The 11,731-nt window shown below is 39.4% G+C and overlaps 1 pseudogene; it reads right to left on the bottom strand.

Moving 5' to 3' along the window:
* Window positions 1–4,712: 4,712 nt before the first annotated feature.
* On the bottom strand, window positions 4,713–11,723 carry LOC119730938 (annotated as a pseudogene).
* Window positions 11,724–11,731: the final 8 nt, after the last annotated feature.

Genomic DNA, 11,731 nt, shown 5'->3' with positions numbered 1-11,731 from the left:
CTTACTGTGCGATCAATACCGGTACTTGTATGTGGGTGTCATAGTACAATAATTGATTTGGACTTGTGCAGCATTATATTCATTGTATTATTAAAAAGAAAGAAAAAAAATCATCTGGACACATGCACTTTGCACCTCAGTCACTATGTCTGTGTTGATATTACATGTATGTGATGTCGATTCCAATCGTCAAGTATACATGAACACGATTTGATAGCCTTATTTGATATAATTACTAAGTTAATAGTGGTATATGTTCCTGCAACCCCTGTCTTTCATTGGTATACATTTGTGCATTAGTTTAAATATAAGGTTTATTACTAAAAGCATTCATGACCACAATTTTTAGTCTATGCCTTGAAATTCTTTTTCCTGGTTTTTTTTAGGTGGCAAAATCCAATAGATAGCATGTTTATAAGAACAGAAATGCTTTTAAAACCCGGTTTTTTTAACAAGATAAAACATGTTTTTGTTTTTGCTTTCAAAAACGTTTCAAAACTGATTTAACAAACAAGTGTTTTTACAAACAAGATTTTAGAAGAATTGACATGAAAAATGCCCAACCCTGACATATTGATTAACAACCAAATTTTTACGCAAAAACCTGTATTTGACTGCCATGAACACAAACACAAAATTCGTTTTTTTCCTCAGGGAATAACTGATTCCAAAGTAGGAGCAATGCTTAGCCAGTACAGGCTAATGTTGGTCAGATTCCAATATGGGCTGTAGAGCATTGTGGATTCAAAACCGCGCGATTATGCAGCAAGTGTATTACTCGTAATTACGTGACCACAGACTCAGTTATTGCCATACTTTTACTTATTTAATATTATTTTAACCGATTTTATATTATTTAAGAGGCAGACAAAAACAGTTTGCAGACACTCTCTCTCTTATACAGGGCGAGTCAAAAAGAGTGGAACCCAAACCAAAAAATATATATTTCATATTTAAAAAAATATGTAGCACCAAAAATAAAATAATGACTGGAAAGTCAATTTCATAAGCTACTTTTCGATAAACAAATTACACATATTGCTCAATCCGTTCAAAGAATATAACCATTAAACACAATGAAACCTCTTTCGTCCAAAAAATGCCATTTCAAGAATCGTCGTCACAATTGTCTTCAAACATCACCTGCGATAAAACCTCAGTTTAAAAGTTAAAAATATTCAACAAAGTCTTTTTGAAGGCCCGTCTTTTAAAAAAGTGGATTTTATAAATCATATTGTTTGCCTAACCAGGGTTGTTAATAAACATATTGTGCACTACAGTTGTTGACAGTTGTTGAAACAAGTATTTAGTGTCATTTTTTTGTTCCAAACAGTCAGAATACACACTAAACTACGTGCTTTTTGGACGAAACAGGTTTCAGGGCCATTGCGTTTAAATGTTGATATTCTTTGAACGGATTGAGAAATTTCAGTAATTTTTTTCATCTAAAAGTGGCTTATGAAATTGGCATTCCAGTCATTATAATATATTTGGTGCTACATAATTTTTTTTAAATATGAAATATATATTTTTTTTTTGGGGGGGGTGAGTTCCGCTTTTTTGACTCACCATATAGGGCTATAGTTATCTGATGTCCTGTTAAGGCTACCAGTAATACTACGTGTACATTGTCAATGATTGTACTTTAACAGCTATCTCCACTGAGGCTTGCCCATTTGATTTCTGGTGTTGAAATATTTCTAAAATTGTGTAGGGGAAGAAATACTCCAATTCAGGGAGATTTATGCAGGAAAACCTCAAACGGAAAAAGGATGAAGAATGACTATTTCAAGAAAATCCATTTGTTAACATCCAACAAACTTTCGATATAAAAGAGCTTTGCGTTTGTGTTTTTGTATGTTTGCCCCCGCTGCATGAGTTACGTAAACACTATTTTAATTTTTTTTTGCAACATTTAAATTTTACAATCTTCTCCAGCCAATATGCAGTATCAAATTTCATATTAATATGAGAAAAATGGAAAGGAGAGGATTATTTTGGGGAAGGTGTGAGTGAACGTGAAAACACGTAATGCACGTTTGAAATACAACACCGAGATCATATCGAAATTGTTCACATAATAAACCTTCATTTTGGTAATTTTAATCCAAAGCTGTGATCTCCAATGATATAAAAACGTGGTAAGGTCATTTCAGTTAAAGCTATTGTAATGTTAATTGAAATGCACCTGTGTGTCCTATTTGACTCTTATTTTCAATGATCATTTTGCAACTTTCTAGAGATTTTTTTTTGTTGCCTTTTTGCGTTGATGCTGATGCGACTTTCATGAGTAAAAGTGTGATGTCGTGTTGGACAGAAACCTCAGTGTTAACAGCTATTTCAGCACCAAAAGTTGCCAGGTTTATTTGGAAATTTTGCCGTCGTAAATTGTTTGTTTAGGGTGATTCAAGCTTGTGTCAATACATGACAGTAAGAGAGCAAACTTTTGTCATAAAATGTTTTCAATGAGCAAATGTAGTTCACAATTTGAAGAAAACCCCAAAACTTAAAGAGTGTGTTCCTAAACTGACATCACAGCAATAGCGCCACAAAATGTCAAAAAGAAGTACACGTTTCCAAAAACTAACCAAACGTGATTTCAAAAAGTTTTAATACAAATCTAATAGAAATAGGAATAGAAATCTTTTCCAAAGTAAAATTCATGTCATGATCCCTCTAAATGGGTTAATTTAATCTCGAAACCAACCACCTACTTATTACATGTAGTACCTTATGCACATTTATATTGCAAAAAAAAGAGGAAGACTAAAGTTCAAACTATACCACTGGAAATGGTTTCCAATCCTTATTGTCAAAACCCCGAAAGGAACATACATGTGCATATTTATGTGCACATTAAAGTTGCTGCATGTACAGTTTACACATTGTGCAAGGTAACTTCACAAAAGAGGAGTCCAGCAGGACTGATTCTTATTCCTCGGTGTACACGTGTCAAGATGGGCATAAATTAATATCTGGTTTTATCCTAAGGCAAGAAGGAAGTTACAGAACTGCACGGTCAGTCTGGTTGGCACGATATAGACCGCTATGCTAAACCACAGCCTTATTTGCAGCTAGGCTCCCGTTTGGATCAAAGTCGAAAATAAGAGTCCAACCTCTAGATTTTGTGATAATGTTGCAGAGAAACAAATTGGTAGAGATTTCATAGGAGCTGCATTACTGCCTATTCTGAATCTAACCATTTGTAGGTGGAACCCATTGCACTTGAGGCTGAGTAGGTAAGTGGCTTTATTTTGGGCGGGGTCTGTGGCAAAAGTGAGGGGTTTGGGGGGGGGGGCTTTGAAGCTTCTTGCCAAAATGATTGTTTTTGAAAATTATAAGATGAAATTGGAACAGCAATTACATTTGCAAAGCTGTTTTAAATTCAACCACTTTCTTAAAAGAATAGCTTGTGTAAACTGACAAATGTACATAGTACTGTTGTTTCAACTGACTGATAATGAACAAAATGAATAATTAACTACACTGTGTAGGAGATAGTAATATTTTTTTGTACATTATTTTATGTTTTATAAGACTTTTATAAGAACCTGATACTGGTATTGTAATATAAAGTTAGCTATAAGAATCCAAAATATATTAGACTAAAAAATCTGTCAATGAAATATGTACAAGTCCGTTTAAAAATATATTTTTGATATCATAATTTCAATTTAGTGCAAATTAATAAAATCTTTTTAATTAAATGGCACCCTTATCCTTATATTTCATCCTGTAACGAGATATATTTACAAAGAATTAACATGGTTTCGTATTACTAGATTTAGAGTTCAAAATGTTCAAAAATGTCTCTGACTACTTAGTGACATTTTTAATCAGGTTAGGGATTTTCATATTTGGCAAAATTTGTGTGCGCAATGTACAGGGTGAGTAAAACGAAAAGGAAACCCAAATGGCGCCCCCTATTTTCTTTTAAAGAAGTTTTGCATGTAGCGCTTTTCAGAGCTACATGTAGGATATGAAAGCCCAATTAATATGCCTTCTTTTAGTGAAAGAATCATTCTAATCACTCATGTGCTTTTCCAGTCATAGAATTTTGAACACAAACGCCATTTTTCAAGCTTGTCCATGGATCACAGTAAAGATTAGTGATATTTCAGCAAAACGAAAACTATTCACATATCAAAAAACACATTAGAACACTCTCCTAACCATGATAACTGGCACATATCATAACATATATTTAAAACTCTCATACACAGTATTGAGAGTCCCAAACTTTCGGACTAGTCACATCAAAAGCTATTTACATGAACTGTGACAAAATCCTTCCTCTGTTATTGTTCCCAACCTCGGCCCAATTTCATGGCGCTACTGAATTCCGTGATTACGATCACTATTTTGTGCTAACCCCAGTAGCAGAAAAATTCTGTGCTAACCCTGTTGAGCACAGAATCCTTAGTTACGGGATGGATGCAAGCGCAGAAGCCAACATTTCTTGCTAACACATGATATAGGCTTACTGTAAGCACAGAAGCAGGGACTTTTCCGTAACTGTAAGCAGAACCAAGAAATTGGGCCGTGTTACCTACAACCTGACTTGTGATTTGACTCGTGCTGATTGACTAAATTTCAACTACAAAGCCACATCCAAATTACTTGGCTACGGCTAGAAATAACACACAGGTCTATGGGCTCCATGCACAAACAAAAGAGGGCGCCCTTTTACCTAGCAACGACGTCCCATGGGCGGGACATTTCACTGGTTGACGCGCACCATTCCTTGTGTGTGATGCACGTACACCAGGGGATTTGTACTATGTGCACGCAGTGGCCGAGCTTTGCGCTTCTCGGCAAAATTGCAGTCAGGCAAGATGGCGTCGGTCGGCCACCCCCAAATGTACTTTCTTTGCCGGTGAGGGGGTACTTGTGAACGGAGCGGATAGGATGTGGCTGCAGCCACTTCCATATAGGCACGTGTGTATTTTCAAGCCGCAGCCAAGTAATTCGGACAAGGCTTAAGGTTAGGCTAGGTCTTGCACCCTGTCTTCACCATCACCTAGCGAGGCAGCTTCCCCCAGACTGTTCCCTGTTCTCGCCTCCTTCGACGCTCTCTCACTTCCTGCATCCAGGGTATGTCTTGTGGGTTGCTGGAACTTTCACCTGATGATTTTTCAAAAGGAAGCTGGAAAAAACAACAAAGAGAAACGGGTAATAACTTTGGGCTACTAAATTTTTGGAAAAGGCCATACTCAAAGATTCTTTGAAATTCAGGCATACGCATCAGTACATCTCCTGTGCATTCATTGTTTCTTAATTCAAAAACATAAACAGCACCAATGGCTGCTGAATGCACACGGTCTATAGGGTTTTGAGGTATTTCTTGTTACTGTTGTGACCAAAGTCTACACTAACTAATTTTGTTCTAGAAGCTACCTGTTTGGATGTCATTTGACAAAAATCACAAATACACAAGAAGAAGTTTCATCAGAGGCACATTAGCTCCTACGCAGGTTTACGAAAGCCAGACAATAGATCTTCATTTTTTTGTATCACTTACCTGAGGCGACTTTGTCTTCTTGCCAGGATTACTGCTGCTGCTTCCAGTGCTGGACAATCTCTCCCTGGACTTCTGCTTTCCATCAGTAAAGGAGACAGTCCAATCGAAGGACCTGTCAGACCGCGGGGATTCCGCAGGGCTGGGGCTGGCACTGCCACTGCTGAACCTCGCTATCAGGCTACGGACGTTACCTGGTGCCTTGGGACACTCTGACTCATCGTTCAACTTATCCTGACTGAGAGGCACTTGCTTTTGTACTTCTGTCATTTGTTCTGGCCACTGCCCAAATCTGGTGGAGTTTGGAGCCGTATTCACTTGGTCTTTCCCATGTTCAACTCGATGAGTGATGTTTTTATGACCAGTAGTACCTTTGAGATTCCAGTTTCTTCCTTGCCCTGTGTTTGTCCTTGTCTGCTCCAAATATTTCTTTGATTTTACAGAATTTTCAGTTGTGTGATGTTGCTCTCTACTCAAACCTGCAGTTAAGTTTTTTGGTTTTACATCGGCATGAGTTGGTTTTGAACTCACTGGCTGTTTTTCTGATGTGTGCAGAGTTTCTTTGCTTTGGTCTTGAACATCTGTCTGAGATTTTGTTTCTTTGGTTGTTGAGCTGGTTTGGTTTGCAGTTGGAGGATGTGGAGCCTCTGTCAATCTTGGTGATTGTGTCGCCTCTTCTGATTTCTTAAAGATACTACTTTGGCCTACATCAACATCCGGTTGGTGTAAATAAGCATCGTCATCAATCTCTCCTTTATGAACTTCTTCATCTTTGGTGTTGGTGCCCTTGATTTGCGTTGAATTGTCCAAGTTTTCCTGCATCATTTTCTCCTCTACTGTGCTATTCCCTGTACCTTCTCCTGGAGAGATGCGACTGGTCTCATCCGTAGGACCCTCATCATCTTGAATTAAGAGTGAGGAGAAATAATCAACTGATGTAACAGACTTCTCCCGCCTTGTCACAGACCATCTTTCTTCCACCTCATTTCTTTCAGAATTTTCCTCATTTCTAGCGACCTGTTCTGACGAAATTGTCTCTCTCGCAGAATCGAGCAAAGGTTTTCGTATCTGAGGTAAAAATTCTTGATTGGCTCTCAGCATCGAATCGTCATCATTATCCTCCCTGTTATCCTCCGGTGTTCTCTCCTCTGGGACCTCTCCACCAAGCATCTCATCCAGGAATGATGACACTCGCTCCTGAACATCTGCATCAAAATCAGTCTCACTTGAAACTTCAGAAGGAACGAAGGATGCATTCTCAGCTGCATTATCATTTTCCCCTCGGTTCCATGTATACACCTGCAACTCAACATTGTCACTAGTAGAATCGTCAGGCTTCTTAACCGAGGCCAACGTGTGAGCCTCAGGATCCTCTGCTAAATCGTGTGTTGCATCATCACTTTTACTTTCTCCCTCCATCTCCTCAACATGTTTCCTTCCACTCATCTCAAGATCAACATCTTCAAGAGGACTGGTGAATGGGATGTCTGCAACAGGTGAGGCAGAGCGAATACCTTGAAAGGATGAGGCACCATCAATGTCAGGCTCTTGTATTCCAGTTGGACAAGCTTCCATCTCAAAGTTGAATTCAGCAGCATCAGCAACACCATCATCCTTCATTTGTTCAGTATTATCGTCCGTATCCTGCCTCATCACAAGCCTGTCACCATCAACTAAGCCATGCTCTGTCGGAATTCCTCTCAAAGCAGCCGGAACTGCCTCATCATCTGTCTCAGTGACCATCTCGGAATCTTCAAGTCTTCCAGTACTATTTGTATGAAAATTCGATGAATTTTGATCAAGGGGTAAAGACTCATCCTCCAATGTCACAACAAAGCCATCTTCATTGAATCTTTCTTCCTCCTCAAGCACCTCATCATCTTTGTCTTCTCTACTTTCTTCATCAATGTCAGATTCTTCACCTGCAGCTTTACCCCGATAACTCATCACTCCAGAGTCTTCTAAACCCGAAGCTTGACTTTGAGGCCAATACTGCGGGTCCTGATCTATGCTTTCACCTTCTTCGTTCCCACCATCCACCTTTGTAAAACTTGATGCATATGATGCGAGGTCGAAATCTGAAGAAATATCTGCGTCTGGTTTAGAATGTTTGGAATCCTGAGCTGAGCTTCTCCTGTCTTCACAGCCCCCATCAACATCCTCGCCGTCAATGCCATCGTCGCCGTCATTGTCAATCAGTTCCTCACTGGTACTGTCACTGTCATCGCTGTCATTGTCATCATCATAAGACTCTGTCGTTGATGTCCCCCAGGGCGCAATCTGAAGACCCTCATAATAATCATGGGAAATGTTCAGAGTGTCCTCCTCCTCCCTTGTCCAGGGGCGGAGTCTAGAGGAATAACTGGTGGGAGAAGATCGTCGTTGGAATACACTGTGAGACTCTCATCACTAGTTGGAGGAGTTGGAGCTTCGGTTTGGCTTTCATCTGAGATGTCAGCCCTCCTGATGACGTCCATGAACAAGTCCTGCAAAGAAATGAAAAAGATAAAAGATTGACTATAACATTGATTATCTAACTTTGGATTAACTCCAACCCCTGGACAATTTACCAGGAGCCTTACCAAATCTGTGCAGAAAACAAAATGGAATATTCATACTTTTACTACCAGGTTTGGACACTGACCCTTGTGTAAATTATTTGTGGCTGAAATCTTCAGTCAAATATCCATTAAATTGGAGCATATCAAGGAGATTGATTTTGGCAATTCAAATGACCTGACAACAGCATTCTCCTGTTACAGTTGCAAGTAACAGATGTTCATCACTTGTGATGGACTTGTGATGGAATTGACCTATCGTCGTTTGCGAGTTAGCCATGCCCCTTAGACGTTAAGTTTGATTTGTCTCAGACTTTGCGCATTCCGCGTCCATTTGTGTATTATGTAATTGGATAATATTTCACAAGCTGCGTTGACGCGATTCTACCGCGATAGGTTAATCGTGACGGACTTGTGATGGACTTGTGATGGACTTGGGATGGACTTGTGATGGATTTGTGAGGGACTTGTGATGGACTTAGGATGGGCTTGGGATGGACTTTTGATGGATTTGTGAGGGACTTGTGATGGAGTTGTGATGGACTTGTGATGGACTTGTGATGGACTTGTGATGGACTTGCGATGGACTTGTAATGGACCTGTGATGGACTTGTGATGGACTTGTGATGGACTTGTGATGGACTTGTGATGGACTTGTGATGGACTTGTAATGGCCTTTTGATGGACTTGTAATGGACTTGTGATGGACTTGTGATGGACTTGTGACGGACTTGTGACGGACTTGTGACGGACTTGTGACGGACCTGTGACGGACCTGTGATGGACTAGACTTCAACAATGATACATGTAATAACTCACCAATGATGTAGCACCTGCAGCTGCCTTGGTCTTGTGACTATCCTCGCTGACCACATGTTGCAGAGCTGCCTTGCGGGTCTTTGCAGCATTACGACTCAGAATCTAATCAAAAGATACAAGTGTAATTAAATTTGAACATTTATCAGTGAAGAGGAAAATTGCTACAAGCACCCATCTTGAAGTTAATTGCCACAAAAAATTTTCCCAAGACTAACAATAAGAGACATACAAATGTAGGGTGGAGCACAATACCAAAAAATGTAAAATTAAAAACACAAAATGTACATTCTCCAACATGGATTTAGTATTGTTTCCAGCAGTTTTCTAAATGTATGGTCACATGCTTTACTAGCCCCCCCCCCCCCCCCCCCCCCCCCGCCAAACCCCTTCCCAAGGACCTTCAGCACTCACTTGAGCCCGCTCTTTGATCTCTCTCAAGAACTGACTGGTATACTCCTCTCTATTCCCTTGTTCCTCGTAGTCATCTGTGGGGGATTCTCCGTGCTGAGCCAGCTGGATGGATGCCTTGCTGCTTCCATACTTGCCCAGCAGAGTGTCCAAGGAAGAGTTCTCATCATCTGCTTTGTCAGACATCAGGGAATTAGCTTCCTCAAAGGAAGCAACATCTAAGACTGCAAAAAAAAATCCAAATAGTATTTAGAAAAGACAATGGATGTATTTCTTCACACAATTTCCTTTTGATGAATAAAGGGGGGGGGGTTTCAACTTAATTGTCTAATTTAGTTGGATTATTCATTCACTGGACTAGAAAATGATTTGGAAAAAAACAACAACATTTGAAGCGTAGCTTGGAATACCCTGCTCCAAAGCTCATGACATGGGAGATTCACCACTAAATCTCCCATGTCATGAGCCCTAGAGAGCTTGTTATTCCGAGCTACCTGAAGCGAACATTTAAATATCATTTACATCAAACAAATGTTGTCAAATAGCCAACTTCTTCCAATTCAAAAGCTTTCATTGAATGAAACCATTTTCTGGAACAAGAAATACTAGTACAGTCAGTGCGACAGTTCCGGATCATCGACAGTTCTGGATCACGCAATTAACCAAAAAATAATTCAACTCCAACCACACTTTTTTTGAGATCTGTTTCTCACCAATTTGAAGGTCTATCATTTTGCAATTGTCTGGGAAAAGACATTTTGCCAATGCCAATGACCATTTATTTTATTGAACCTCCGCCCACCACAGTTTAGTTATTTGCCATGGCTATCGTTATGGAAGCCCTAACGGTACTTTCAACTGCTATTGTTACGGAACTGTCTGGTTCCCTGACGTAATATTCAACATAACGATCTTTGGCTGTTGGAACCAGTCCATCAATCATTCAACCAAATGGTTCTTACTTCTGAGACTTTATTTTCCTTTTTAAAAAAATCCTCAAAACCCACAGATTTCAAAGAATAAGATCCACTTATTTAATAAATTAATGAGAGTAAAAGTGACAACTGAAAAATTAACGCAGTGGCTATTGTTACGGCAGCTGTAACGCATTTCCCATTTTCTATTGTTACGGTAGTACTGCAACTTTTATAAAAACATGCGAAGAAAAAAATTAATTAGAAGGAAAAAAGTGAATTTGAACGTTATGAAATTCAAACTTTATTTCCCTTTTAAAAAAAATCCTCCAAAGCCTCAGGTTAGAAAAGGAAAAAAATTCGAGTGCAAAACTGAGATGCGAACCCGCAACCTCGCAGTGCAAAATCCTACCCACTAATATCGACTGAGCTGTCGCACTGCTCACCAAAACATGGGAAAACAAATAATTATATACCTGCGTGCGTATAAAAAAAGTATCGGGAAAAGTTCCATACTCGGATGTCAATTTGTCTGCTGCCAAACATATTAATTGTCACCTCACCTTGTCGTTTGAACCAAGAGAAATCCAGAAAGCTGTGTAAAGGTGAAAAAAATTTACTCAAAATGTGTTTTTAGAGCACATTTTGGATGCATACGTCGTGCAGAAATAACTTGAAGCAGCCGGTCAAAACTGATTGTAGTGGCTGAAAAGACAGCGGCACGTTATACACGTGACATCAACAACCATGACGTCGCATGAGCCTGCCAATGATAGTGCAATACGTCATTATGAATATTTATTTTCTCATGAATATTTAGTTTATTTCAATGGATACTTCAAATACGTCCAAAGATTGATTTTTGCAACAGCGATCGTGCGCGGCCTAGCGGTTAAGAGTCTCGTGTATCAAGCAAGCGTCAGAGGTTCGAATCCCGATGAAGTAACTGACTGATTAATTAAAATAATAAATAGAAATTAAGGAAAGGAGAGGGTGAGAGTAGAGGAGGGAAAGTGGAGGAATAACCATAAAAGATGTAACTTTTGGCGCTAGAAAATTAATTGAAAAAGTGACGTCCGAGTACGGAATTTTTTCCCAAGTATCGTTGAGGGCGCTAAACAACGAATGCCGTAACGATAGCCACTTCGAAAAATTAAACTATACACGTGGTAGTAGCGCCCCCCCCCCCCACCCTATCCTCTGACTGAAGTGCACAACAAACCAAAAACTACAATCACTTCCGATCATAAAATTTATAAATTGAGCATGTGAAATAATGACAATTAAACCTTTTTCACCTGTTGGACAATACCATACACAACAGTTCGCAATCTATCTACCTTTCAGCGACGAAAAGGGCCTGCTTTTGGCAATAATTACAAAAATTAAACGAACAGCTACAGCTCACGTATTTTGTGCGCACAAAAATCAGCTCGATACCACCTAGACGTCCTTGAGAGAACTTCGAACATTTTCTCAATGACATCATGGTTGCCAGACTAAATCAAGTGCAA

Source organism: Patiria miniata, unplaced genomic scaffold (assembly GCF_015706575.1).
Source record: "Patiria miniata isolate m_02_andy unplaced genomic scaffold, ASM1570657v1 HiC_scaffold_22, whole genome shotgun sequence".
Classification (NCBI taxonomy): domain Eukaryota; kingdom Metazoa; phylum Echinodermata; class Asteroidea; order Valvatida; family Asterinidae; genus Patiria; species Patiria miniata.
The sequence above is the reverse complement of the archived record's forward strand: the minus strand, read 5'-3'. Positions and strand labels throughout refer to the sequence as shown.